This window comes from Parasteatoda tepidariorum, chromosome 12, assembly GCF_982258835.1.
Source record: "Parasteatoda tepidariorum strain Cologne lab strain chromosome 12, Ptep-v5.0, whole genome shotgun sequence".
Lineage (NCBI taxonomy): Eukaryota > Metazoa > Arthropoda > Arachnida > Araneae > Theridiidae > Parasteatoda > Parasteatoda tepidariorum.
The window spans coordinates 42,073,791-42,089,735 of record NC_141766.1 but is presented as its reverse complement, the minus strand read 5'-3'; positions in this window follow the sequence as shown (position 1 = coordinate 42,089,735).

Sequence of the window (15,945 nt, the reverse complement as noted above, 5' to 3'; positions counted from 1 at the left end):
CTATCAATCAAAATTATCGATATTATCGGTCAGATATGTGTATTTAGTATTAAGTATGGATAGTATTAACCCCTTAGTTACGAGCACCACATTTAGCTGGCATTAAAGACATGCTTGTGTTAACCAGCATCGTGATTAGCCGGTGTTAACGTGATAGCGTAAGATAACTTCTCCCATCTGCTTCAAACTAGACTGACTAGAATTTCATTTACCTAAATTGGATTAATACTACTAAAAGTATATTTTGAATGCCCTTAATATGTTTTGTAAGACGAAACAAGCTTCTTCTGTGTGGTATATTTAGAAGTATTTTCCAGCAACAAAAGAAAAAAATATAAGACATTTTAACTTGCAATGTGCACTTTCCACGCCGTGGTGGAAGGAATGAGTTAAGAGCTGGTCTGGTCTTGTGGTTTGGTCGAGGTGCCTGAGGCCATAGGGCCCTTTACCTCTTCATCATGTTACCTCTTCATCATGTGACCTTTACCTCTTCATCAGGTGTCTGCTTGGGCTGCTCTGGTACTGTTTCAGTTTGAACTGAGGTCATTTCAGGTTCAGGTGTCTCAATGGCTGTATCAGTCTTTGCAGCTGCGGCTTCTACCATTATCTGAGTAGCTGTGGAGTCTCTAATACTTTTCAGCATTAGCATCTCTTCGGCTAAGAACTTCTTCTCGTAAAGGCGTTCGATGTGAAAGGTCGAGTACTCTTGTTCGTAACCTTTAGCAATCTCGGCATCAATGTTGATCGCCTGTCTTTGTGTGTGCTCGAAGCTTTCATCGAAAGAAGTCCCATAATTTAATGAAAAGGCATAACTCCGCTGTTTCCTTCTAATGTCAGCGAGATCCAATTCAGGTTCACGTTGAGTACGGAAGGTCTTCCCTCCGCGGCCGGAACGATGATTTGCCATGATAGCGCAGAGCTTGGTTATAATAAAGTTAAGAGCAGAGTTGCGGATTTTCTTCGCTATGTCAAAACATCTTTTCTATAGTGGTAAAGAAATTTAAGTTATTTTAATTTAGTATTTTTCATTTAAAGTAATTTTTCCGTAACTACATATTTAAATTCCAAATTATCATAGACAGGCAACATGTCAGAAAAAAATGTAGTAGCATTTCAGTGAATTTGAGTAAAATAGCGTTAAAGTTATACGCAATAGGGAAAGAAAGATTATACCTTACCTTTATTTCTAGTTGAACAGGTCAAATAGATAAGCTAGATCTAAATAGATAGATCCATTACTGGTCGGATAGATAAATGGCCATGCTCTTAAGTTCGGATAAAAGACTTACAATTTCTTTTTGCTTTTCGACATTAGTTCTCTACCACTGAGGAAAATTATAGTGGCATTTCAGTGAATTTGAGTAAATTAGCGTTAAGTTGAATGCAATAGAAAAAAAAATTATACCTTGCCTTTATTTATAATTTCGCAGGTCAGATAGATGAACTAGATCAAAATAGTTAGATCCATAACTAGTCAGATAGATAAGTGATCATGCTCTTAAGTTCTGATAAAAGATTTATAAAAAATTTAATAGTATTCGGCTTAGTTTACAACCACTGAAACAAAAAATATAGTGACATTTCAGTGAATTTGCGTGAAATTCAGTGAAAAGTTTATACCTTACCTTTATTTCTAGCTGAACAGGTCAGATACATAAACTAGATTTAGATAGATAGTTCTATAACAGGTCGGATAGATAAATAGTCATGCTCTTAAGTTCGGATAAAAGATTTATAAAAAAGGTTTTGTTTTTCGACTTTAGTTTACTATAACTGATAAAAAACATATTAGCATTTCAGTGAATTTGAATAAATTAGAATCAAGTTAAATACAACAGAAAAAAAAGATAATACATAGCTTTAATTTTTTAGTTTAACAGGTAAAATATATGAATTAAATCTAGATAGATAGATCTATGACTGGTCAAATAGATAAATTTTCATGCTCTTAAGCTTTGAATAAAGATTTATGAAAAATCTATTGGTTTTCGACTTTAGTTCACTACCACTGGAAAAAAAATATACAGGTATCTCAGTGAATTTGAGTAAATCAGCGTTACTAACAGGACTCTACTATTGTTTGTTTGGTATTTACATTCCTTCGTTTATCCAAAATTTGTAAAAACTGAATAAAAGTTCACAAAAGATACTTTTATGTAAACACCTGGAACGAAGACACCTGTAACGTTTTCATTATGCTGCTGCGTTTCACAGTTGTTTTAACATTACGGATAGCAGAAAAATAAAGAAAACACTCTGGGTAATTTTTGATATAATGATCTGATTTTTACGTATTAGGATTCAATGGTTTAAAGAGTTGATTTCAAATATGCTAATTAATTAGCGTAGACGATATTTTAAGTTACGAAATCAGACACAAAAACGTACTTTCTCTAAATAAACTATCCCTTGTTTTGATGGATTACGATTTCTGACATCCAAAATACTGCAATTTGGGAAATATGTTGTTGCTGTTGTTCATTTACGTCGCACTAGAGCTGCACAATGGGCTATTGGCGACGGTCTGGGAAACATCCTTGACATGTCATCACAATTTTGAACCTCTGCGGAGGGGATGTCACCCCCGCTTTGGTAGCCCGACGACCTGCACGCGAAGTCGAGCACTTTACGGTAGAACAGTTTAACGAGGACCAATACCGCACACCCTCGGTCCCTACGCAGACTGATTCAAGTGGTCACCCACCAGCACACTGACCGCAACCAGTGATGCTTGACTTCGGTGATCTGCTGGGAACCGTGCCTTAATGATCAGTTCACTGCGGGACTGGGAAATATGATCTCGATAACTTTGTCAGAAGAGGGGTCGACGGTTTGGACATATTAATATTTATTTTACTTTTTGTGTATTTAGTCATATCTCGAGAACTTTATAAACGAGTTGAAATATTTTTGCACATAATTATAAAATTCGTTTATCCAAAGATAACTCCATACAAAAAAAAAAAAACAAAAAAAAACCTGTTAAACGCTGTTTGTTATTTTTTTTAATATTTTATTTAATAATGGTAAAAAGCATTTTGCATTGTATTTTATACAATTTCTTAAATAATTTTTAAGAATGTTATTTCTCATGTCAAAATACAAAGTTTGAGCGAATCGGCCTGAAAAATGGAATTTAAAAAAAGTCGTTTATTTAAAATTCAACTTCTGTGGAACCTTGAAAAAAACAGATCAACTAAAGTTTCGAAATCGATTCTTTTTTTTATTAATACATAGAAATGTTTTATCAAAACTTGAAACTGATAGCAAAATGCAAAACTATTGTTGTATTCATAATAATAAACTTCCATTTCCTTTGCGAAAAAATAAATGTGAAAAAAAAAAAATCTTGATATCTCATGTTGTATCAGATGATAATTTCCTTTCCAATGAAAATGCATACGCTTCAGGAGGTAATTTGGTAATAAACAGGTTTGCATTTCCAATGTGAGTATAGCCTAGTTTCATCTTCTTTTCAACAGAAAGATGCAATTAAATAAATTACTCACCTTGGAATGAAATAAACTCGTAGCATCGTTTGAAATGAAATCGTGCAAGAATTATAGATTTGCCTAGAATTAATAATTCATTTCTTTATTGTGCTATCTCACATGCGTGAACTTGAAAGAGGAACTTATAAATAAGCTTATTTATTATAATTAAAGTCACATCTCATAATATGGGGTAAAATTAAATCTAAGGAATGACTAGAATTCAAACGTAAGCTATGTAATAACATACTTACCAACTTTACCATTGTCCGAGTATGATAAATCCAAATGGTAGTAACAAATTCATTACACTTATCAGCAGAAAATTTTTTATAGTCTGACAAAGCCTAATCACACAATCGTTTCTAAATCTCGAAGTTATGTAAATAAACATATTTATTATAATTAAAGTCACATCACATAATGTGGGGTAAAATTAAATCCAAGGAACAATTAGAACTTCAACGTAAGCGATGTAATAACATACTTAACTTTACCATTTTCCGAGGATGACAACCCCAAGAGGTAGTGGCAAATTAATTATAATTGCAAGAAAATTTTTTATAGCATGCCAAAGCTTAATCACACAATCATTCATAAATCTCAATGTTATGTAAATAAACACAGTTATTATAATTAAAGTCACATCACACAATATGCTAAAATTAAATCTAAGAAATAATTAGAACTCAAACGCAAGCGATGTAATAGCATACTTGCCAACTTCACCTTTTTCCCGTGATGTTTAAATTGTGTAACAGTTTTGCCTTGAAAAATCTTTCACATTTTTTTTAATATAGGAGTTCGTATAGAAGTGTTCGTATTACTTTATCAACCAATATGTATAAGGGTACAAAAAATGTTATCGCATACCTGCCAACTTTTAATCCTTTCCATTATAATTTTTCCCAGCGGTATTAAAATGGAATTAAAACTTCAATTTTAAGCAAACAAATACGTTGTATTTGAGAAAACTTAAGTTGACAACCATGATAGTAACGCATATTGATATATGTGCTTAATTTTTGTAAGAATAGTAGTGATCAAAATCATTTAAAAATTAAATTTATAAAAGAAGAAATAGTATATATTTACTACCACTTTAAATATGAAAATAAAATCTTCATGAAAATCCGGAAGAGTTGGCAGGTGTGTTATACTATGAATACTCATACTTCCTAAAACTGACAAATGCAGCTTATCACGTCAGATGGAAGCGGAAAAAATTTCAAGCAGAAGAAAACAAGGTGATGAATGAAAACTCCATTAAAGTCGAATCAATAATGACTGAAACTAATCCAAGCACTGCAGACAAAACCATGGAAAATAAAGATGAATACAACACCGAATACAGAAACTGACACGGACATCAATATTAACAATAATACAGAACCACCAGCAAAGAAAAGAAAAAAGAAGAAGAAGCAAAATGCAGTCAAAACAATTGAAGATAATTCTACACTCATGTCTACAAACAGCTGTCCTTCTTCTAGCCAACATAACTCAACAGATGACGTCGCTATCTTGCCGACAACAAAACCTAAGGAGGTTACCGACAAAGTACAGGATCCGCCCAGCAAACCAGAAATAACACCGCAAGCCAGATTTATTAAGGTTTTGGTCCGGGGCCTGCCTGTGGACTTTGATAAAGATGCCATCAATACAGAATTACAGAAAAACAATATTGAAACCTTTAAAATAGTGCAGTTTAAGAAGAGAATGGGAGAGGCCTATCGGCTCCTTCCACTTTTTCTCATAATCCTAACATCAACGGTGAATCACCATAGAGTATTCAAAGTCAACAACATACAGCAGATCCCGATCAAAATCGAACGATTTCGAGGAGGTCGAAGACCTACACAATGTTACAACTGTCAAAATTATGGACATACGCAAAGCCACTGCAATGCACCTGCAAGGTGTGTAAAATGCGCTGAAAACCACAGGTCTCATGAATGCAACAAAGACAGAACAACACCTCCAAAATTTTGTAATTGCTACAAAAACCACACAGCCAACTATACTGGGTGCGAGACCCGCCCCAGCAGAAGGAGCCCTCGAGCAACATCAAATTCGACGCCTAAACTTGCTAACCGATTAGTGACATTAATCAAAGAATTACAGGAATTGCTCAAAAATGAAGAAGTGCTCCGTCTTCTAAGGGAGATCATCGGGGAATCATCTCAAACCCAGTGAGTTCTATTCTTATTTTCAAGACTCTCAAGTTAAATTCACTGAACTTTTCACAGTAGACTTTTACTTATGTTACATTAAATTACATCAAATTTTATTTTCTGATAATATAGCCAATTTATGCATATATATTTATTAACTTATGCACGTTAAATTCTTTTGCAAATTCTATTGTATTTAATGAACAATATTTCGCTTATATTTATATATGTCAACAGATGTCAATTTAGATTCGATATTCAAATGTTATATTTACTATATTAATTTATGTCAACCTATGTATATATATTTCAAATTATGTTTATATTTATATATGTCAATATGTGTCAATTTAGATTCTATAGTCAAATGTTATATCTACTATGTTTATCTACGTCAACCTATGTATATATATTTCAAATTATGTTTATATTTATATGCTTATATTTATATGTGTAAATTTAGTTTCGATATTCAAATGTTTATTTACCCAAGCAAAGTGCTTGTAATTTTGTATTAGCAACCACATCGACTGCTAAATTCAAAATGTTATCACTTTAAACTTATGTAAATTTCTAGATGTATGGGATAGGGGCCGCTGCGCGGCCCAGGTGCCCAATTTTTATAAATAAAGTAAAGTAAGTAAGGCAGGTGTGTTATCGTGAGATTAACCAAATTTTTGCTGGTTTTTGTTTTTTATTCTCTACCACTTTATAAAATCTTTTGCTGTTGGCATTCCTGAGTAAGACGTAAACGGGATTTCCACTGGTCCGGCAAAAATATTCAAGTTATAGTAGAACCCGGGAATATATTAGATTTAGCAACCAATTTTGTTAAAATAAACTTCACCTCATAGATGTCAGAGTTTTACTAATATATTAGAGCTATAAATTGTATTGTGGTGATTATGAACGCTTTATGTTTTATTAGGGAAAAAAAACAGAAGAAACACATGCTACTATTGTAAGTATTTTAGATTACAACTGAAAGCCTTGCCTTAAAAAAAGTTTAATTATTTAGAAAAAATACTAAAACTTGATAATTTTAGCTTCCGCTTATTTATATATATAAAGGAAATGAAGAATGTTTTTTCAGGTTACAGGGTTAAACATTCACATTGAAGTTAAAATGAATAAAAAAAAAAATAAAAAGATACAAAGAAATGAAGTTGTACAACCATGAAGTTCCACGTGAACGCACTTTTCTCGACTTTTAATTAACTCGTCAACTCTTAGTTTTATTTTAAAGCAACGCTAGAAATAGTCATAAAAACTGAAAAATTGTGATTCTTTTTAACATCTAAAGTCATCAACAAAAAAAAAGAAACACAAAGGATTACAAAAGAATTGCTTGTATGGGTTATTTGTTATTTCTTAATCTCAACTTTAGAAAAAAAAATTATATCGTGAAAAATAATTTATTTTCCCAACGTTATTTAAAAGAAAGCTGCAATTTCATTGCTTAAAAATACTCCATTCGATTTCATGTATAGAATTAAGTAAGAAAACAATTAATTTAATTATTATATTTTAGATTTTTAAATTGAGTACCAAAGTTGATGAAAAATATCTGAAGCATATATATCGAACAGCAAGAATTCCGGAACAATTTCTACTTTTACTTTTTAAATTGTAATTAACCCTTTTCACACGAAGTTCATTCAACCATAGTAATAAAGCATGCTTCAAAAAAGTTCGAAAGTGGTAGAATTTAATTTCCTTAATATTCAATTCCTCAATTTAACTATTTTTCTTTAACTACTTCCATATATTAACATTATAAAGAATATATTTTAAATCAAAAGTTTTTCACCACTATATTTTAAAAACTGAAGTAATTAAGAATGAAAATAATGATAGTTTAAATTTTTTCGGTAACTGAATTGCTAGTACCACCTTTTACTTTTTTTGGTACTCACTCCATCGTTTAAAAAGTGGATGTAACTATTTAAATTTACTAGACATAATTCAATATTTACGCTTTAACCCTTTCGCGTCGACTGTCACAAATATGTGCCAGCATAAAACCGTATCAATAAGGGTAAAAAGATAAAACTGGTAAGTGATTCTTTATCAGTTTATTTGTGGGCGAAGTTATAATTGCTTGATTCATTTAATTCACCATTTTTTTTGTTCGAAATAAAACTATTTAGTTTTACTTTAAATATACATTGACTATATATATGATTAAACTAACAATAATTAAAGTAAAAGCAAAGTAAGTCTGTCAAATTAGCAACGACTACATTTAAGTAACCATTTTTTATTTAATTACAACTTGATTCTAATTTTGTAGGAATGTTTTTCTGAATCACCCGTCCCCAAGGGGTTAACAATAATATATAACAGGGCTGTTTTTTAAGTGAAGGCAGTTTGAGAATAAAAACCAATGGAAGGAAAATTTTCATGAAGCATATTTATTTTTTTGATTCTACATACGTTTCTCTTTTTTTCAAAATAGTAGCCAAGTTTGCTGAAACACTTATCATACCTTACACTGGATAATATTGACAATCTCGAAAATAATTAGAGTCAAATCAGTACAAAAATGCCACGACCTACAGGTATTTCTTTTGAATTTTTGAAGTTGCTGCAAATGTTACTCTGTAAAATAGAATGATTTAATTTGATTTACAATTATTTATTCACAACAATATCTGAACAATTTGCGCAAATATGTAAGAACTGTTAGAAGTGCGGAGCTTTTTATAAGTATTTTTAAGTAATGTTTTTCAGTTATTGTGTCAGGGTTTCTTATGTTTTTAGGAAAATTTAATGATAGTAATAAATATTTGACAAATCTTGTTCATTTTTTATCCCCACTTCATTATATAACGTATTTTGTAAAAAAAAGTAAACGCTTAGCTTTTAAGTGGTATCTTAAAAGAATGAAATTCCTGTTAAATATAATATTTTACATTTTATTTTATACATGTCGTTAATGCCGACTCAATTTTGAGTTAATGACTACCAAGGTTCAACTCCGCAGCCTTGTAATTTTAAACCCAATTCAGTAGACAAAGGAACTTCTCAATCAAGTGTATTAGGAGAAATTTGCCATCGTGGAGGACTATTTTATTTCACAAACCCACGTTTGCGTCACATAGAGAGGAAAACCACGAAAATCTCCCATGGCTAGCTTGACGACAAGGGACCGTCTACCATCTGAGGATAATTTACGTCAGCATTGTGGTCGGTTCGTGCCTGATGCAGAATTCGTAACGACCAGCAATTGCTGAAATTCGAACCCGGGTTACCTAATTGGGAGGCAAGCACTCTATCCCCAGATCGCAAATTTACTACTACTTATGTGATATGGAAAATGTAAATATTGATGTGCCTACAGTAGACTCATGGGTCCAAGTGGTCTCACCTATCCACCAAACGCTCTGAAGTGCCGAGCCGAGGAAGCCAGTATAAATCCTGCCGTAACCTTGGATGTATCTTAATGATTTCCAAACATAATTTGTGCCATCTGCTCTTCAACTTGTCAAGGGCTTAACCTAAAAATGATTTTAACATGCAACTTGTTTGTATAAGTAATTGCCATAAATTTTAGTTGATAGAATTTATTGCTTAGTAGATATATTATTTTTCTTTGATTTGTGCTATGCAAATGGTATGACTATGAGTAAGATTTATATTTACAGTTTTAAAATAAAAAAGAGGATAGCTTTACTGATTACTAGGACTCCTTTATTTCCTATGCAATGTAGTTCTAAAGTATTATCGTTCCAAAATTATACTTTGCAAGTATTAACATCGATTACACAGATTTATTTTATGATTGATAAGCTGTCTTTTCTGTTCTGCTATGTTTTAAATGCGCTAAAATATTTAATGTTTTTTGTGTTTTATATTTACGAATGAAATTTTCCTTTTCCTTCAAATCCCTCAATTAAATACTAATACTGTTGACTAGGATATGAATTAAAATATTAAATGATATGCTTTTTTGCATCTCATTATAACTTGGCTCATTGCAATAAACATTTACCAATGCTCATAGAACTAATACTTAAATGAGATTATTAAAAAAAAGTCAAAATTATTCAAAGCTGGAAACTAATCAGACTTACTCCGCAATGTAAGATGTATTTTTCAATTAGCCTAAAGCAGCGTAAGCGTGCTGTTATCAACCTAAAAATGTCAGGCTGATTACTGGAGGTTACTCCTATTAGCAGAGATGGCAACCTGCGTCACTTTGTAAAATAAATATTTAATAGTTGTAACGTTATTTTAAGTTTAGTATTCTTAATTTTAAGAAATTTTTCCACCAAGACATTTAAAAAATTCAAAATATCGAATGAAAACTAAATTTATTTCAAGTACCTCATGGTGAAATTTTTGAAGAGTGGTCATGATCGTTTTTATTCTACAATTTTTGACTATTTAATTCGCTTACAATTTATTAAAACCTTTGTTGAAAGCAGAGCAGTTGACATCCATGTATTAGTCTGGTGTATTGAAAAATGTCATTGGTGGTTGTAAAAAGTATAATTTTTCAATTAGTGGACAACATAATTTTATGTTCCTCATTATATCTCAGAGACCGATTATTTTCTCAAATTGTTCGACTTTAAATATTATATTCATTAAATATATAATTTTTCGATTCACTCAGGTTGAATGTAAAAACTGGGAAATAATTTTTTGTTTTATAAGTCAATTGTAACATTTTTTACTTAACTATTTTTAACTAACAAAAAATCCAATATATTATTAGTATTAACTGACAGACGAGTAAAGTAGACTATCCTCTACTAGAAAAAAAAATACCTTATTTTAAGTGTATTTATATTAGTTATTAACAATTTTTGACAGTCGTGCACTTGTTACAATTGTCCCCACTTACGGGTCAATTGTAACAGTTCATAAATTTAACTTAAACATAGTTAATTATACATATTATCATTGTTGTGATATATTTTTTTATTGATCAAAATAGTAGTGATATTTTAGGAGTAAAAATAATAATGAGTCGAGACCTAAAGGGTTAAACTTTCAACGTTAAGGGGCTAAAAATTTTAATTTGTGCTGTGAAAGGTGACAAATAAAATAATGCGCATGTAACATAATATAAATGATATAGGAAACTATTGGTGGTTCTTAAAGAGTTAAGTAATGGTTTGTAGACATATGGTAACTCATCTTCAGCTGTTACAATCGTCCCCTAGACGCCATTTCAGCTTCATTTGTTAAAAACAATGCTAGTTAATTAACAAAACTAATTTTTTTTGCTGAAATGTTAATTAAGGTGTCCACTTACATATTCGGTTAATAATTTTTATTTGTTTAAACGAAATTACTTTGTTACTATATAATATTCTAATGCCAAAAAAAGTACTTACGTAGCGTGAAAATATCTTTTGTGATGTAACTCTTTCAAAAGTACATAAAAATGGTTGCCAGCAGGGGTGTACATGTAGATTTATTAAATACACCTTGTGCGCCACCTAGGAACTAAATCTAGAACCCGACACTCGAAATTTTTGCTCTATTACAATCGTACCCTGTTACAATTGACCCCACTGTCCCCTACTTGCTGCTATTTAATTTACGTATAGGAATTTCAAATCTAAAATTGATTCTGTTCATAAAACTGCAAATTTTGCTTCAAAATCATATTTTAGTTTAGTTATATTTTTTTGTCTGAATGTAAAAGTTTGTGAAGAACGCCCTGGTTCATATACATACTAATACACTGACCTGTTTCTTAGAAAATAATAAGACGAAACTTATGAACTTTACATATCGCATTATAAACTGAAATATATTATCACTTTCTTCTTACTACTCCTTATGTGGAAGAGAAGTTGGGGACACTTAGAATTCGGTACAGTGAATTTTAGAAAATCCTGGTTAGGAATATAATATTAAATTGCATCATTGCATCATTCAATTTGCTTGTAGAAAGAATCCGATTGCAGATTTGAAATAAGTAACTCGCAAATATCTAAGATTCGTTCAAAAAACTCTAATGCAACAGGAAGCATAAAAAAAGTTCCCAGTGAAGTTAACTTTTCTCCTTTGCAAAACAAATGAAGAATACGATGAGCAGGTCTTTATCATAATCTTTTGTGAATCGATAACACGTATTCCTCATTATTTCAATAACAATTAAAATACCCATATGCGCTTCTAACGATGTTGTTTGTAACTCATCATTATTCATAGGATGAATCCGATAAATCTGCGTTTGTTTCCGATGATTTTGTCTCACAAAGCTCTATGACAGATTGACATTATAATTATTTATATATACTTATGATATCGATTGAAACATGTGGTTTTCATTCAACCTATTTAGTTTTATAATGCTGAACTGCATTTTAATGTAATAGGTCCGTGAATACACTTTCAAGAGTAAGAAGACAGACATATACATTTTGATATAAGATGTATTTTATAACCCAGTGTTGAACAACCGACCCAATTCTGAGTTTACGACTATCAAAGTTCAACTCCGTGGTTTTGCAATTTTGAGCTCAGAGCAGAACAGACAAGAGCTCCTGGATTAAGAATCCCCGCAAATTAGCTTTCACAGAGGACATTTCGATGGCGTTGCATTTGCGTTGCATTAAAAGGAAAACCGTGAAAACCTCCTTCGGTTACCTTGATGGCAAGGGAATTTTAACTCATGATTCGTCTACCGTTGAGGCTATTTTACGTCGTCACTGTGGTTGGTGCGAGCCAGGAGTAGAATTCGTATCTACCAACCACGGCTTCGATTCGAACTAGAGCCACCTTATTAGGAGGTGACTTTTCTATCCCCTGAGCCACTATGACTAGCTATAATACATAGTTTTATAACCGTTGTTGAAGAGCTGATCTAATTTTGGGTTTACGACTACCAATGTTCAACTTCGTAGGCTTGTAATTTTGATATAATTTTTGAATCCCCAGAAGACAAGGTAAATCCTGGAAAAAAAATGATGAACTAACCCGAGAGAGAAACCACGAAAACCTCCCACGTCTAGCCTGACGGCAAGGAGACTCTAACCCATGATCCGTCTTTTTTATTCGTCTACCACTGAGGATAATTTACATCAGCACTGTGGTCGGTGCGAGCTGGTGCAGATTTCGAATCGACCAGCCATCGCTGTGATTCGAACCCGGGTAGCCTCATGGGCCAGGGCTCAATCCCCTTAGCCACCACGGCCCTATAAGCGATGGCTGGTCTATTCCCCGATGGTTGGTCGATATGAATTCTGCATCCGGATCACAAAAACGTAAAGTATACTCAGTGGTAGACAAATCATAGGTTAGAGTCCCCTTGCCATCAAGTTAACCTCGGGATGTTTTTGTGACTCTCCTATCCCTGTAACGCTAATGTTGGTAAGTTCCAACAAAAAGTCCCCCAATACTTGATCCAGGAGTTCCCTTGTCTTCTGGATTGGGTTCAAATTACAAGGCTACTGAGTTAAACATTAGTAGTCTTAAACCCGAAATTGTGCCAGCTGCTCAACGACGGTTACAAAATGAAAATATAATTATTTAAGTTAAAATTAAAGTGAGAACAATTTTGTTATATTAAACATACCCATACTGATGCGACTACTTAATGTTATTTTCCCAGTTCAGTGAATATCCCTGAAAATTTCACTTTCCTGCTTCATCCACTAAAATTTTCATTCACAATAAAGTTCCTCGAACAAGTTTGAGCGCTGGTACGTGAAAATCCGATCAGTAGATCAAAAGTTATCCAGAGGAATATGCGAGTTCTGAAGTCTGCAATTGTTAAGCCAGCAATTCTGATCTTTTTAAAAATCTTTGCAGGGATTAGACGAAAATATGAAAACATTTCTATACTAATTTATGTTTTTAGCTGGCAAATGCTTTGGAACATTTTACATGGCAAAATTGTTGGCGCAATTTGAAAAATCATTCTTCTGGCTTTTAGAAATAGGGGTCTTTTCACTCACGCAAAATTTACATCGACTGAATTGAGCGCGTAAAGTTAAAAGCTTCTCTCCTTTTTCGTTTCCACGTTGATTAAAATCAGCCGGCCAGGTGGCCATAGGCTGCGGGTTCGAATCCCGCTCTGGGCATGGATGTTTCTCTCTCTCTTTGTGCTGTCCTCTCTTGTGAGTGTGTATGATGTGTGAATGTGGCCCACTCTATAAACGGGTTTGTGGCAGTGTGGCGTGGGCAATGTTCCTCGTCTCCGTGACTTTGGTTCGCACGTGCCCACTGGGTAACGCGAAATGAGCAACGATTCTGGCATAGTATAGGCAAAGATTCAAATTCAGTGCCTACCATTGGAAAAAAAAATGATTAAAATCAATCTAAAATAAATATATGTCCCGCAGTGGACTGATCGTTAAGACACGGTTCCCAGCAGATCACCGAAGTCAAGCATCACTGGCTGCGGTCAGTGTGCGGGTGGGTGACCACTTGGATCAGTCTGCGTAGGGACCGAGGGTGTGCGGTATGGGTCCTCGTTAAACTGTGCTACCGTAAAGTGCTCGACTTCGCGCGCAGGTCGTCGGGCTACCGAAGCGGGGGTGCCATCCCCTCCGCAGAGGATCAAAATTGTGATGGCATGTCTTCGGATCATCCTCCGGGATGTTTCCCAGACCGTCGCCAATAGCCCATTGTGCAGCTCTAGTGCGACGTAAATTAACAACAACAACAACAACAAAATAAATATAAAAATTCTCTAGAATGATTTCAAAATTGCTGGTATCAAGGAACGAAAAAAATTATCTATTTCCTCTCTTCATTGCGGTCACTGCAATTTTTTGATGTTTAAATATGATATCATTTCTAAAAAGAATCATGCAGGATCTTTCAAATAGTAACATGAGTTATAAAATCATCCAAAACATTTGCTGCCCAAAGAAAGATAGTTTATATAGAATTGTACAGAGTTTTTTTTCCATATCTTTGACCACACAGTTCTTATATATCAGGTAAGGATTCGGGCAATAATTATGCTTTAATTATCGAGGTTTTGATTTTGCATTTCAGTTTTTTTCCTTTTTACAAAGCATAAGCGTTCTGGACGGTACGTTAAAAAAACATGTTTTTTATCGTTAGTTTACGCAGCGCATTACCTATTCAACCTTGACGCAAAATGTCACATAAGTCTCACTTGTAAAAAAAAAAGGAATGGCTTTACCCTTAAGGGATCCCACGGCCTGAGCAGATTAAATTTAAATTGGTATTAAAAAGTGATGACATTTTGGATAAAGTGCAACATGTTTTGCTGTCATGTTATTTCTAAAATTTTATTTTATCTCTACATAGTTTGCAATTCTATTAATTAGATTACATCTTTTAGCATTATTATTTGCAGTTTGCATTATGGTATAAGTAAACATTTAACGATATATAACCATATCAAGTATTATTATCTTTGCTTAAATTATAGTCATTATAGTTTGCTTAAATTATAGTCATATAGCAACAATCTCAATAATATTATACTAACTCAACGGAAACACTATTTAATTCAGCTACAAATGGTCAAGAAATTTTCGCACGGTTCCCAGCAGATCACCGAATTCAAGCATCACTGGCTATGGTCAGTGTGCGGGTGGGTGACCCACTTGGATCAGTCTTCGTAGGGACCGAGGGTGTGCGGTATTGCTCCTCGTTAAACTGTGCTACCGTAAAGTGCTCGACTTCGCACGCAGGTCATCGGGCTACCGAAGCGGGGGTGCCATCCCCTCCGCAGAGGATCAAAATTGTGATGGCATGTCTTCGGATCATCCTCCGGGATGTTTCCCAGACCGTCGCCAATAGCCCATTGTGCAGCTCTAGTGCGACGTAAATTAACAACAACAACAACAAGAAATTTTCGCATCGCAAATCGCACTTTAAAAAAAAACATGATTAAGGTTGTTAGAAATGGTGCTATTTTTAGACATGAGAAATTTGTATTAATTTTTCATAAAACTATAAATATAAAATTGTGATTTCTATCATAATTTTTAGAGATATTAGAAGTTTTAAAAGAGGTCTCTTTGGCCAAGTGGTCTCTTCAATTCTCCACCTCTGTAGTGTTGAAGTAGTGGGTTCGATTCCCCCCGTAATCCTGGATGCATCTCTGTGATGTACCTATTTAATATACACTATCTTTCGTCAACTTGACGAGGACTTAAAAATGTGTTTGTAAAGAGCACTGAAGCAGTTTAATTATGCTTACGTTCAAATTGAACTGTCGTATCACTTAATCAAATTTTGGAAATATGAAAACATGGTCTAAATTTGATTAATGTGGCATCAGCACGTTAAGAATGCTGTAAATTTGAACGATATCATGGTTTATCTTAGGT